The 12,042-nt window shown below is 38.0% G+C and overlaps 1 protein-coding gene across 4 annotated transcripts in view; it reads right to left on the bottom strand.

The window, feature by feature from the left end:
• The window catches only part of ALDH1L1 (aldehyde dehydrogenase 1 family member L1), a 126,749-nt gene that overhangs the window by 16,820 nt on the left and 97,887 nt on the right, over positions 1-12,042 (bottom strand). The window lies entirely within an intron of this gene.

Genomic DNA, 12,042 nt, shown 5'->3' with positions numbered 1-12,042 from the left:
CCAGGTGCCACAGAAAACTTCCATTTCAGAAAGCATTGTGTACAACTATTATGGGTTCGGTTGTATCTTACCCCATTCATATGTTGATATCCTAACCCCTAGGCCCTCATAATGTGACTTTATTTGCTCTTTCATTAGTGGTACTTTGTTACAGCAGCAGTAGCAAACAAATACATGGGCCATATTCTCTAATCATGACCTAATAAAACTAGAAATATAAGAAGAGAATTTTAGAAAAAATAAACTTGGAAATTCCTTTAGTCTTCTTTCTTACTGCATCAGAGAAGATAACAGAACTACAGTTGCATGTTAATTTGGAATAACAAAAATAGAGGAGCCAAGATGGTGGAGTATGGGACCCCATTTTAACTGGTCCCCTGAATTTAGCTGGATATCTACCAAACTATTCTGAACACCCATGAAATCAGTCTGAGGTGTAAGAATATATATTTGGATCTTTACAATCAGTTAAGCACTGTTTTTTGCAAGGTAGGAAGTGCAGAGTCACAAATCTGTAGGGAGGTATCAGAAGATAAACAGAAGGGGGAGGGAGGCACCATAAGCTGGTGCATGGTAAGTGATATAACACCAGAGCACAAAATTAGAACCTTTAGAAATCTGCTCTAAGGAGTGACAGACCCCCCCCCCCCCCAAAAAAAAAGAGTGACATCCTTCTTGGAAAGGAACAGGCAGAATTCTAGGAGAGCATTATGGTCTCGGGATAGAAGCCTCAGAGACAAAGGGGCTTCCTGAACTGGCAACAAGCAGTGAAGCCAGGAAGCAGCTTATGGTTAGTGAGCCCAGGAATGGTTTCTCAGCTCAGATCACCAAAAACTACAAGCCAGCCTGGTTGAGAACTGCTCTTCTCTTGAGCAGCCTGAAAAAATCAGGAGCCTGGGCCCACAACCAGGCAAAAACTTACAGAGCTGTAGAGGCTGGGAAAGGGTTTTAGAGCAGTGCTCACACAGGATCCAGGGGCTGTGGGTGAGAGGGTGAGCCCGCAGTCGCTCATGGTTTTAGAAGCACAAAGGTCAGCACCAGGCCTGGGTCCCTGGGACAACCTCTGAGTCACTGCAGGGGAGGCTGTGGTTTTCAATGGCGCATACAGAAAAGGAGACTGTTTGCTCTGGAGGGTTTATTAAAGAGTGCAGACTGTGAATTTTCTGCTCCAGGCCAGAGGTTTGGGTGTGGTCATTTTTGCTCTACCCTTCGGGAGAAGCACAAAAAACTGCCACAGAACAAAAGCACAAGAAGACTAGTTTCCACTGAGTCCATTTCCTGACAGGGGGCAGGGTAACTCCACGCACACAGGGTTGCCTGAGAAACAGCACGCCATACTCCTCCCCCAGAACAGGCTGGAAGAACAAGAGGACAACAACCTTACAGACCCCATAAGACTGTAAAATCCCAACACCAGGGGAAAATAGTATGGTGAGCTCCAGGTGTTGCCTCACAGCTTGTTTATTTTTCAGATTTAACTCTCTTTTTCTTTGTTTTCTTTCTCTTATGCTTTTCCTCTGTTTTATTCTTTTTACCTTTTTCTTGTTTCAGTTAGATGTTTATTATATCAACTTGTAATTCATAGTAGCTTTTTAACTTGTATTTTTTCACACCTGTATGTTTTTATAGGCATATGCTCTTTTGTAGTTCTTTCTTTACTATTCAATATTACATATATATGTAATATATATACATAAAATTACAAGAAAAGTAAAATTTTAATATATAGATATAAAAGTTTTATTTTCATATATGAGATATATACATACATATACTTTTACTTTCATATATATGTATATAAAAATTTTACTTTCATATATGTATAAAAGTTTTACTTTCTTTTTAATTTTGGGAAATAGTGTTCTCTAACACATGAACCAAAATACACACAGGAACAACTGAAACACCCTGCTTTGTACACACTGAAAGATTATAGCTCCCCTTCCTTCATCCCTCCTTTTTAAAATTTTTTAATTTAGTAGATTTTATTCTTGTGTTTCATTCTGGATTTGTTTTTTTTTTTTTTTTTAAATATTCTATTTATTTATTTGACAGAGGGAGAGAGATCACAAGTACGCAGAGAGGCAGGCAGAGAGAGAGGAGGAAGCAGGCTCCCTGCCGAGCAGAGAGCCCAATGTGGGGCTCGATCCCAGGACCCTGGGATCATGACCTGAGCCGAAGGCAGAGGCTTAACCCACTGAGCCACCCAGGCGCCCCTGGATTTGTTTTATCAGTGATGGCTTCTCACTGCTCTGGATTTAGCTAGGGTACACCTTGCTTGGGTCATAGTTGATATTTTGGACTCTACTCCTTCACTCAACCATCCCCCAACAGAATGACTAGGAGGAGAAACTCTCATCAAAGAAAATAACCAGAGACAATGTAATCTACCATAGAACTAATGGATATGGATATAAGCAAAGTGTCAGAGAGAGAATTTAGGATCGCAATCATGACAACAATAGCTAGGATTGAAAGAAGCATTAGTGAAAATATAGAATCTCTAAGAGCATAATGAGATCTAATCAGGCCATAGAAAAACTTGCTATGAATGAGATGCAATCTAAATTGGATGCTCTAACAGCTAGGGTAAATGAGGCAGAAGAGAGAATTAGTGATCTAGAAGACAGGCTGATAGAAAGGAGGAAGCTGGGGAAAATAGGGACAGGTAGCTAGTAGCACCTAAGAAAAGAATTGCAGAGATTAATGATGCCATGAAATGTACCAGTGTCAAAATTATTGGGATCCCCAAGGGAGTGGAGGGGGGGTGGCTAGAAGGCATATTTGAGGAAATGATAGCTGAGAACTTCCCTAATCTGGGAAAGGAAACAAGCATTCCTGTCTAAGAGGCAGAGAAGGCCCCTCCCCAAATCAATAAATAGATCAACACCCCAACATACAATAGTGAAGCTTGCAAATTTTACAGCCAAGGAAGCAGTCCTGAGAATAGCCAGGGAGTGGAGGTTCCTTACATATGGAGGGAGGAATATCAGAATAACGTCAGACCTGTCCACAGAAACATGGAAAGCTAAGAAAGAGCTGGAAGGACATATTCAGACTACTAAGTGAAAAGAACATGAAGCCAAGAAAACTTTACCCACCAAGGCTGTCATTCAGAAAGGACAGAGAGATCAAGAGCTTTCAGGAAAGGAGAAACTAAAAGAATATGCTACCGCTAAGCCAGCCCTGTAAGAAATATTAAGGGGGATTCTGTAAACGAAGAGAAACCCCAACAATCACATAGACAAAAAAGAAAAAAAATCTATGGAAAAAGGGACTTTATAGGCATTACAATAGCACTAAATTCATATTTCAATAGGTACTCTAAAAGGAAATGGGCTAAATGCTCCCATCAAAAGACATACGGTTTCAGATTGGATAAAAAAGCAAGACCCATCCATGTTGTCTAAAAGAGACTCATATTGAATCTAAAGACATTTCCAGATTGAAATTGAGGGGATGGAGAACTATCTACCATGCTAATGAGCCTCAAAAGAAAGCTGAGGTAGCAACCTTCATATCAGAAAAATTTGATTTTTAGCCAAAGACCATAATAAGAGATGTAGAGGAACATTATATTATACTTAAAGGTTCTATACAGTAAGAAGATACAACAATTGTAAACATCTATGCCTCCAACATGGAAGCAGCCAATTTTATCAACCAACTAATAATGAAAAAAAATAAAGAAACATATTGATAATAATACAGTAATAGTAGGAGAATTCAACACTCCACTCACAGCATCAGACAGATCATTTAAGAAAAAGATAAAAAAGAAATAAGACTACTGGGGTGCCTGGGTGGCTCAGTGGGTTAAGCCGCTGCCTTTGGCTCAGGTCATGATCTCAGGGTCTTGGGATCGAGTCCCACGTTGGGCTCTCTGCTCAGCAGGGAGCCTGCTTCCTCCTCTCTCTCTCTCTGCCTGCCTCTCTGCCTACTTGTGATCTCTCTGTCAAAATAAATAAAATCTTAAAAAAAAAAAAAAGAAAGAAAGAAGACTACTGAAGGACACATTGGACCAGATGGACTTTGTAGATATATAAAGAACATTCCATCCTAAAACATACAATACTCATTGTATGAGTATTGTACAAAATACTCATTCTTCTCAACGGGACATGGAACCACATACTAGATCATAAATCAGGTCTAAACCAATTCCAAAAGATTGGGATTATTCTCTGCATATTTTAAGACCACATGCTTTGAAACTGGAACTCAATCACAAGAAAACATTTGGATGGAATTCAAACACTTGGAAGTTAAAGAGCATCTTGCTAAAGAATGATTGGGTCAACCAGGAAATTAAAGAAGAATGTGAAAAATTCATGGAAACTAATGAGAGTGAAAACACACCGGTCCAAAACCCATGGGATATGGCAAAAGTGGTCCTAAGGGGGGGAAATACATAGCCATCCAAGCCTCTCTCAAAAAATTGGAAAAATGCCAAATGCACAAGCTAACATTACAACTAAAAGACCTGGAGAAAGAACAGCAAAGAAAGCCTAAACCAAGCAGATGAGAAATAATAAAGATTAGAGCAGAAATCAATGAAACAGAAACCAGAAAAATAGTAGAACAGAACAATGAAACTAGAAGCTGCTTCCACAAAAGAATTAATAAAATTGATAAACCTCAGGCCAGAGTTATCCAAAAAAGAGAGAGAAAGCGAGAGAGAGAAAAAAGGGACCCAAATTAATAAAATCAATAATGAAAGGGAAGAAATCACACTTAACAACAAGGAAATAGAAACAATTATTAGAAATTATTACCAGCAACTATATGCCAACAAATAAAGCAATCTGGAAGAAACGGAAGACTTCCTGGAAACTTATAAACTATCCACACTGAAACAAGAAAAGATACACATTCTGAACAGAACAATAAGCAGCAAGGAAGTTGAAAGAGTAATCAAAAGCCTCCCAAAACACATGAGTCCAGGGCTTCCCAAGGAAATACTACCAAACACTTAAAGAAGAAATTACACCAATTCTACTGAAGCTGTTTCAAAAGACAGAAATAGAAGAAAAACTTTCATACTTGTTCTATGAGGCCAGCATTACTCTGACCCCCGAAACAGGCAAAGACCCCATCAAAAAGGATAATTTCAGATCAATATCACTGATGAACATGCATGCCAAAATACTCAACAGCATCCTACAGTACATTATTAGTACAGTACAGTACATCATTCTACCAATAGCATCCAACAGTACATTAGAAGTATTATCAACCAAAAACAGGTGTGATTTATTCCTGGGATGCAAGGTTGCTTCAACATTTGCAAATCAATCAACATAATAAAGCATTTAATAAAAGAAAACATAAGAAAGGTATGATTCTCTCAACTGATGGAAAAAAGCATTTGACAAAATACAAAATCCTTTCCTGATTAAAACTCTTGGAAGTGTAGAGATAGAAGGAACACACTACAATTATCATAAAAACCATCTATGAAAAGTCCATAGAGAATGGCATTTTCAATGGGGGAAAACTGAGAGCTTTTCCCCTGAGGTCGGGAACATGACAGGGATGCCCACTCTCACCACAAGCTATTCAACAGAAGTCCTAGCCTCAGCAATCAGACAACAAAGAGAAATAAAATACACATTCAAATTGGCAAGGAAGAAGTTAAACTTTCTCTCTTTCCAGATGACATGAGACTTTATGTGGAAAACCCAAAAGACTCTACCCACAAATTACTACAACTCATACAGCAATTCAGTAATGTGGCAGGATACAAAATCAAAACATAGAAATGAATTGCATTTCTATATACTAAGAATAGAAAGAGAAATTAAGGAATTGATTCCATTTACAATAGCACCAAAAACCCATAAGATACCCAGGAATAAATCTAACCAAAGATGTGAAGGGTCTATACTCCACAAACTACAGAACACTTATGAAAGAAATTGAGCAAGACACAAACAGATGGAAAAATATCCCATACACATGGTTGGCAGAATAAACACTGTTAAAATGTCTGTGCTGCCCAGAGCAATCTATACTCTCAATGCCATTCATATCATCCATCTTAAGTACCATTGGCATTTTTCAAAGAACTGGGACAAACAATCCTAAAAGTTGGATGGAACCCAAAAAGACCCTGAATTGACAGGGGAATGTTGAAAGAGAAAACAAAAGCTTGAAGTATCACAAGCTGTATTACATATACGAGCTGTATTACAAAGCTGTGATCATCAAGACAGCATAGTATTGGCACAAAAACAGACATATAGATCAGTGGAAGAGAACAGAGACCGCAGAAATGGACCCTCAACTAATGGTCAACTAATCTTCAACAAATCGGGAAAAAATATCTAATGGAAAAAAGTCTCTTCAATAAATGGTGCTCGGAAAATTGGACAGACACATGCAGAAGAATGAAAGTGCACCATTCTCTTATACCATATACGAAGACAAACTTAAAATTCATGAAAGACCTCAATGTGACACAGGAAATCCATCCAAATCCTGGAAAACATAGGCAGTAACCTCTCTGACATAAGCCACAGCAGCTTCTTTCAAGACACATCTCCAAAGGCAAGGGAAACAAAAGCAAACATGAACTTGTGGGACTTCATCAAGATAAAAAGATTCTGCACAGCAAAGGAAACAGTTACCAAAACTAAGAGGCAGGCCACAGAATGGGAGAAGATATTTGTAAATGACACTACAAACAGATGGCATCTAAGATCTATAAAGAACTTCTCAAAGTCAACACCCAAAACACAAATAACCCAGTCAAGAAATGGGCAGAACACATGAACAGACACTTCAATGAAGACATACAAATAGCTAACAGACACATGAAAAAATGTTCAGCATCATTAGCCATCAAGGAAATTCAAATCAAAAGAGACTATGGACTGTGAAAAGCAATCTGAGGGTTATGAAGGGGTGGGGGGTGGGAGGTTGGGGGAGCCAGGTGATGGGTATTAAGGAGGGCACGTATTGCATGGAGCACTGGGTGTGGTGCAAAAACAATGAATTCTGTTACGCTGAAAAGATATTAAAAAAAAAAAAAAAACATTGAGATACCACCTTACACCAGTTAGAATCCCCCAAATTTACAAGACAGGAAACAACATGTGTTGGTGAGGATGTGGAGAAAGGGGAACCCTCTTACACTGTTGGTAGGAATCCAAGCTGGTGCAGCCACTCTGGAAAACAGTATGGAGGTTCCTCAAGACAACCCAGGAGTTGTACTACTAGGTATTTATCCCGAAGATACAGTTGTAGTGAAAAAGAAGGGCCACATGCACCCAATGTTCATAGCAACAATGTCTACAATAGTCAAATTGTGGAAGGAGATGAGATATCCTTAAACAGATGAATGAATAAAAATATGTGGTTCATATATACAATGGAATATTACTCAGCCATCAGAAAGGATGAATACTTAACATTTGCATTGACAGGGATGGAACTGGAGGGGATTATGGTAAGTGGAATAAGTCAAACAGAGAAAGACAATTATCATATGGTTTCACTCATATGTAGAACAGAAGGAATAGCATGGAGGACATTAGGGGAAGAGAGGGAAACCTGAGGGGGAAGAAATCCAAGAGGAAGATAAACCATGAGATACTCTGAATTCTAGGAAACAAACTGAGGTTTACAGAAAGAAGGGGGGGTGGGAGGATGGGGTAGCTACATGATGAGTATTAAGGAGGGCAGGTGTTATGATGAGCACTGGGTGTTATATGCAACTAATGAATCAGTGAACAGAATTTTTTAAATCTTTAAAAATAAAAATTTTAAAAATTGAAAACGTTAGCTTAAAAAATAATAAAATTATGGGGATGCCTGGGTGCTCAGTTGGTTGAGCAGCTGCCTTCGGCTCGGGTCATGATCCCAGCGTCCTGGGATCGAGTCCCACATTGGGCTCCTTGCTCCGCAGGGAGCCTGCTTCTCCCTCTGACTCTGCCTTCCACTCTGTCTGCCTGTGCTCACTCTCGCTCTCTCTCTGACAAATAAATAAAAAAAAATCTTTAAAAATAATAATGATAATAAAAGTATGAACACAAGTTCAAAGGGTATTCTAAAAAAAAAAAAAAAGGTAATGAGGATGGCATCACTTCTGAAGGCTAACATGAGGAGTGCTGTTGACAATTCCCAGCAAAATAAGGGTCACTGATGAAAATCATTAAAAAAAAAATTTTTAAGTCTCTGAAAATTTTCTTAAATTTCCATATAGCAAGTGAAGAAACATTTATTCAAGTTCATCTACTAAATCTCAGGAGGAACAATGAGAGTCTGTGATACTTGTACCGTGAACAATTCTCTCCTTCCACATCTCCCCTCTCCCTCCACATGATGGAAACTCCACCCCAGGTGGGTATGGACATTAAGGTAGAGTTCCTCTCCTCCGGCTGCTAGTTCAGGGATATGACATTTTACTAAGAGGGGGCAGTCCATCACCATTTTTCTTCTCCTCCAACTCTGTGTTTTAGAAGCCAAATTCCTGGTAAGTATGGCCTCCACCCAGTCCCCACTCATAAAGTGAAGGCTCTACCCTGGATGTGGCAGGTTGAGACTATTGGAAACTTATCTGTTTCCTCATAGGGCCCAACATCTGAGGCAGTGGTTCTGAGATTTTGGGTGGGCAAGAACAGAGATACTAACTTTATTTGAAACTGTGGGGGAAGTTCAAATATAAGGGTATTTGAAAAACAATGGAGATTTTGGGGGTGAGCAATTAAGAGAAGGCGGACAGCTCTATGACAGCAATGAGGTAAACTACAATTAGTTTACCAGAGAGAACCAGGGAAGTGCTCTCTGGGTAAGAACAAACCTCAAAGCATGGCCTCAATAATTACCCCTGCAAAGGGTTCCAAATTTAATTGGATCAATTGTAGAGCAATCTATTACCCAGAGCATTGTTGAAAACACTAGAGCAAGAAGACTGTAGTTAATGGAGCTGAACTTCTGACTGTGATACCAAAGGGGGCACATAGCTTAACAGGGAGACCAGGGGAAAAGAGTCAAAGAGAGCCCCACTAAAATTGCTGTCATCTTGTGTTCAAGGCTGTGCTCCCTGAGGAGTGACATCACTGGCTATACACCACATGGAAAACAGACTTCACTTAAATAGCTTAGCCAAGTCACTAAAGACATAAACAAGCAAATAATGAAAACAAGGGAAAGGGAAAAAGAGGGCCAATATCCAGAGCTGGCACAATATATTACCTAAATTATCCACCTTTTAACAAAGGAAGCTATGATGCAAGCAAAGAAATAGAAAAGTGTAACCCATCAGGAGAAAATAAAGAAAGAAAGAAAGAAGAAGGCAATACAAGTTGAGGGGGGCCAGATGTTATACTTAACAAAGATTTCAAAGCAGCCATTATGAGTGTGTTCAAATAACTAAAGGAAACCATGCATAAAGGAAGCTAGGATGGCAATGTCTCATTAAGTAGACAATAATCAATAAATTAAGTAAAAACATGTAGAAATTCTGCAACTAGAATGTACAGTAACTGAGTAAGAAATTCATTAGAGGGGCTCAACAGTAGGATTGAACTGGCAGAAGAAAGACTCCATGAACTTGAGGTTAATTAGAGAATATGTAATCTAAAGAAGAGAAAGGAAAAAAAAATTAATGAATAGAGCCTCAGAGGAGAGTGGGTTACCATTAATCATACTGACATATGTATAATGAGAGTACCTGAAGGTGAGGAGAAAAAAGAACAGAGGAAAATGTTAGAGTAAATAATGGCTGAAAACTGTCCAAACTTGATGAAAAATAGTCTAAAAATCCATGAAATTCAATGAATTCCACGTAAAATAACCATAAGAAGACCCACTCCCAAATGCATCTTAGTAAAAATGGTGAAAAAATACAAAGCAGTAAATAAAAATGACTCATTGTATATAAAAGAATCCCAATAAGATTAATAGCTGACTTCTTATCAGAAACAATAGAGGCCCAGAGGGAGTGGATACATTTGAAATGCTGAAAGAACAAAACTGTCAACCAAGAATCTTATATTCAGCAGTTATCTTTCAAAAAATAAAGGCAAAATAAAGACATTTCCAGATAAACAAAACTTAGATAATTTGTTGCCAGCAGACTCACATTAAGAGAAATCTACCAAAGGAAGTTCTTCCAGTTAAAAGCAAGTCATACAGACAATAATCTGAATCCACCAGAGTGCACCAGTAAAGGTAATTATATAACTATAAAAGCTTAAATGAATATTTCCTTTTCTTTCTTAACTCAGCTAAAAAGCAATTGTATAGAATAATATGTATATAATTGTATTGTTGGATTTCTAACAAATACAAATGAAATATACTTGACAATAATAGCAGAAAGGAGGTAGTAAGGAAATGGAGTAAGAAAGTAGCAACAGAGTAATTCAAGAACAGGAACAAATGAAGAGAACCAGAAATGTAAATGAAGTTAATACAGCAAACACTGTAATTACATATTTTCTCTCCTTTCTTTTTAACTTCTTCCATAGACATAAAATTATATAAAGTTATAGCAATGTAACAATGATAAGTACACAAAAATATGTGACAAAACATCACAGAAAGGGAGAAGGGATACTACAGTTTGGTAGGAATAGCACTTTTTCACTGGGATTAAGTTATCATAAATCTGAAGTAATTTTTGATGACTTAGGAAGTATATGGTAAATCCTAGAGTAACCACTGGGAAAAAACTAAAAACTATACAGTGAAAAAAAATCATTAAAAGAATTAAAATGTTACACTAGAAAATATTCACTCAATGTAAAGAAAACCGTAGAAGAGAAATAAAAACAAAAGACAGGAGACACAGAAAGCAAAAAGTAAAATTGCAGACATAAATCCAACTCTATCAATAATAACAGTAAATATGAATGAATAAAACAATCCAGTCAGAAAGCCAGAGACTGTCACATGGGATCAAAACAAGATCCAAGTATCTGCTGTCCAAGGAGACATCAGATAAAGATAGGTTGCAAGTTAAAGGATGAAAAGAATATATCATACAAACAAAAACCATAAGAAAGCTGGAGTAGCTATGCTAATATCAGATGAAGTAGACTATAAGACAAAAATATTATGAAAAAGAGGGACGCCTGGGTGGCTCAGTTGGTTAAGCAGCTGCCTTCGGCTCAGGTCATGATCCCAGCGTCCTGGGATCGAGTCCCATATCGGGCTCCTTGCTCCGCAGGGAGCCTGCTTCTCCGTCTGACTCTGCCTTCCACTCTGTCTGCCTGTGCTCGCTCTCACTCGCTCTCTCTGACAAATAAATAAAATCTTAAAAAAAAAAATATTATGAAAAAGAAAGAGGGACATTTATATAATAATGAAAATGTCAATCAAAAGGTAGGAGATAATAATCAAAGCTCTCTTTGAATGATTAACTTATTTAAATGACAAAAGCAGAAATAAATGAATTAAACTTTCAACTCAAAAAGATACAAAAAAAACACACAGGAGAACACAGTAGGAAATAATAATGAAAGCAGAGAAAAAAACAGAATAGCAATGGAATGGGTAAAGAAATTTGAGGGCTCTTTTGTTTTTGAGGGAAGTATGGGGACAAACAAGCACTTTTCACAAATTTAATCAATTTTAAAAGAGAAAGAAAAACTGTAAAGTATAAAGGGGATACTCTAACAATCAAGGGGAGACTCAAAAAGGAATTACTTATAAGACATTATTAATATAACTCTAGGTCAATATATTTTAAAATGTGTGCAAGAAGAGACAACTTTTCCAATAAACTAGACTACTAACCACAGAAGAAACTAAAAAAGCATTCATGTAATACCTCCCCAGATGCCCTAACCCTAGATAAATTCTCTCAAACTTCCAAGGGCAGATAATTCCCAAGTTATATACTTTATGCCAGAGCACATACAGACATACAAAAAGAAAAGGAAAACATTTGGGGAAGCATTTTAAAGCTAGAACACTTTCAGGTGTGTGTGCCTATCCCACCACAGGAGAGGGCATCTCCTCATCAGGCTGGCCACGTCCACTGGATCACTGTGTCCCTGGTTGCTCTGCCCCACTAGAGTATCTCACGCAGCA

The sequence above is a fragment of the Mustela lutreola genome, chromosome 2 (assembly GCF_030435805.1).
Source record: "Mustela lutreola isolate mMusLut2 chromosome 2, mMusLut2.pri, whole genome shotgun sequence".
In the NCBI taxonomy this organism is placed as follows: domain Eukaryota; kingdom Metazoa; phylum Chordata; class Mammalia; order Carnivora; family Mustelidae; genus Mustela; species Mustela lutreola.
The sequence above is the reverse complement of the archived record's forward strand: the minus strand, read 5'-3'. Positions and strand labels throughout refer to the sequence as shown.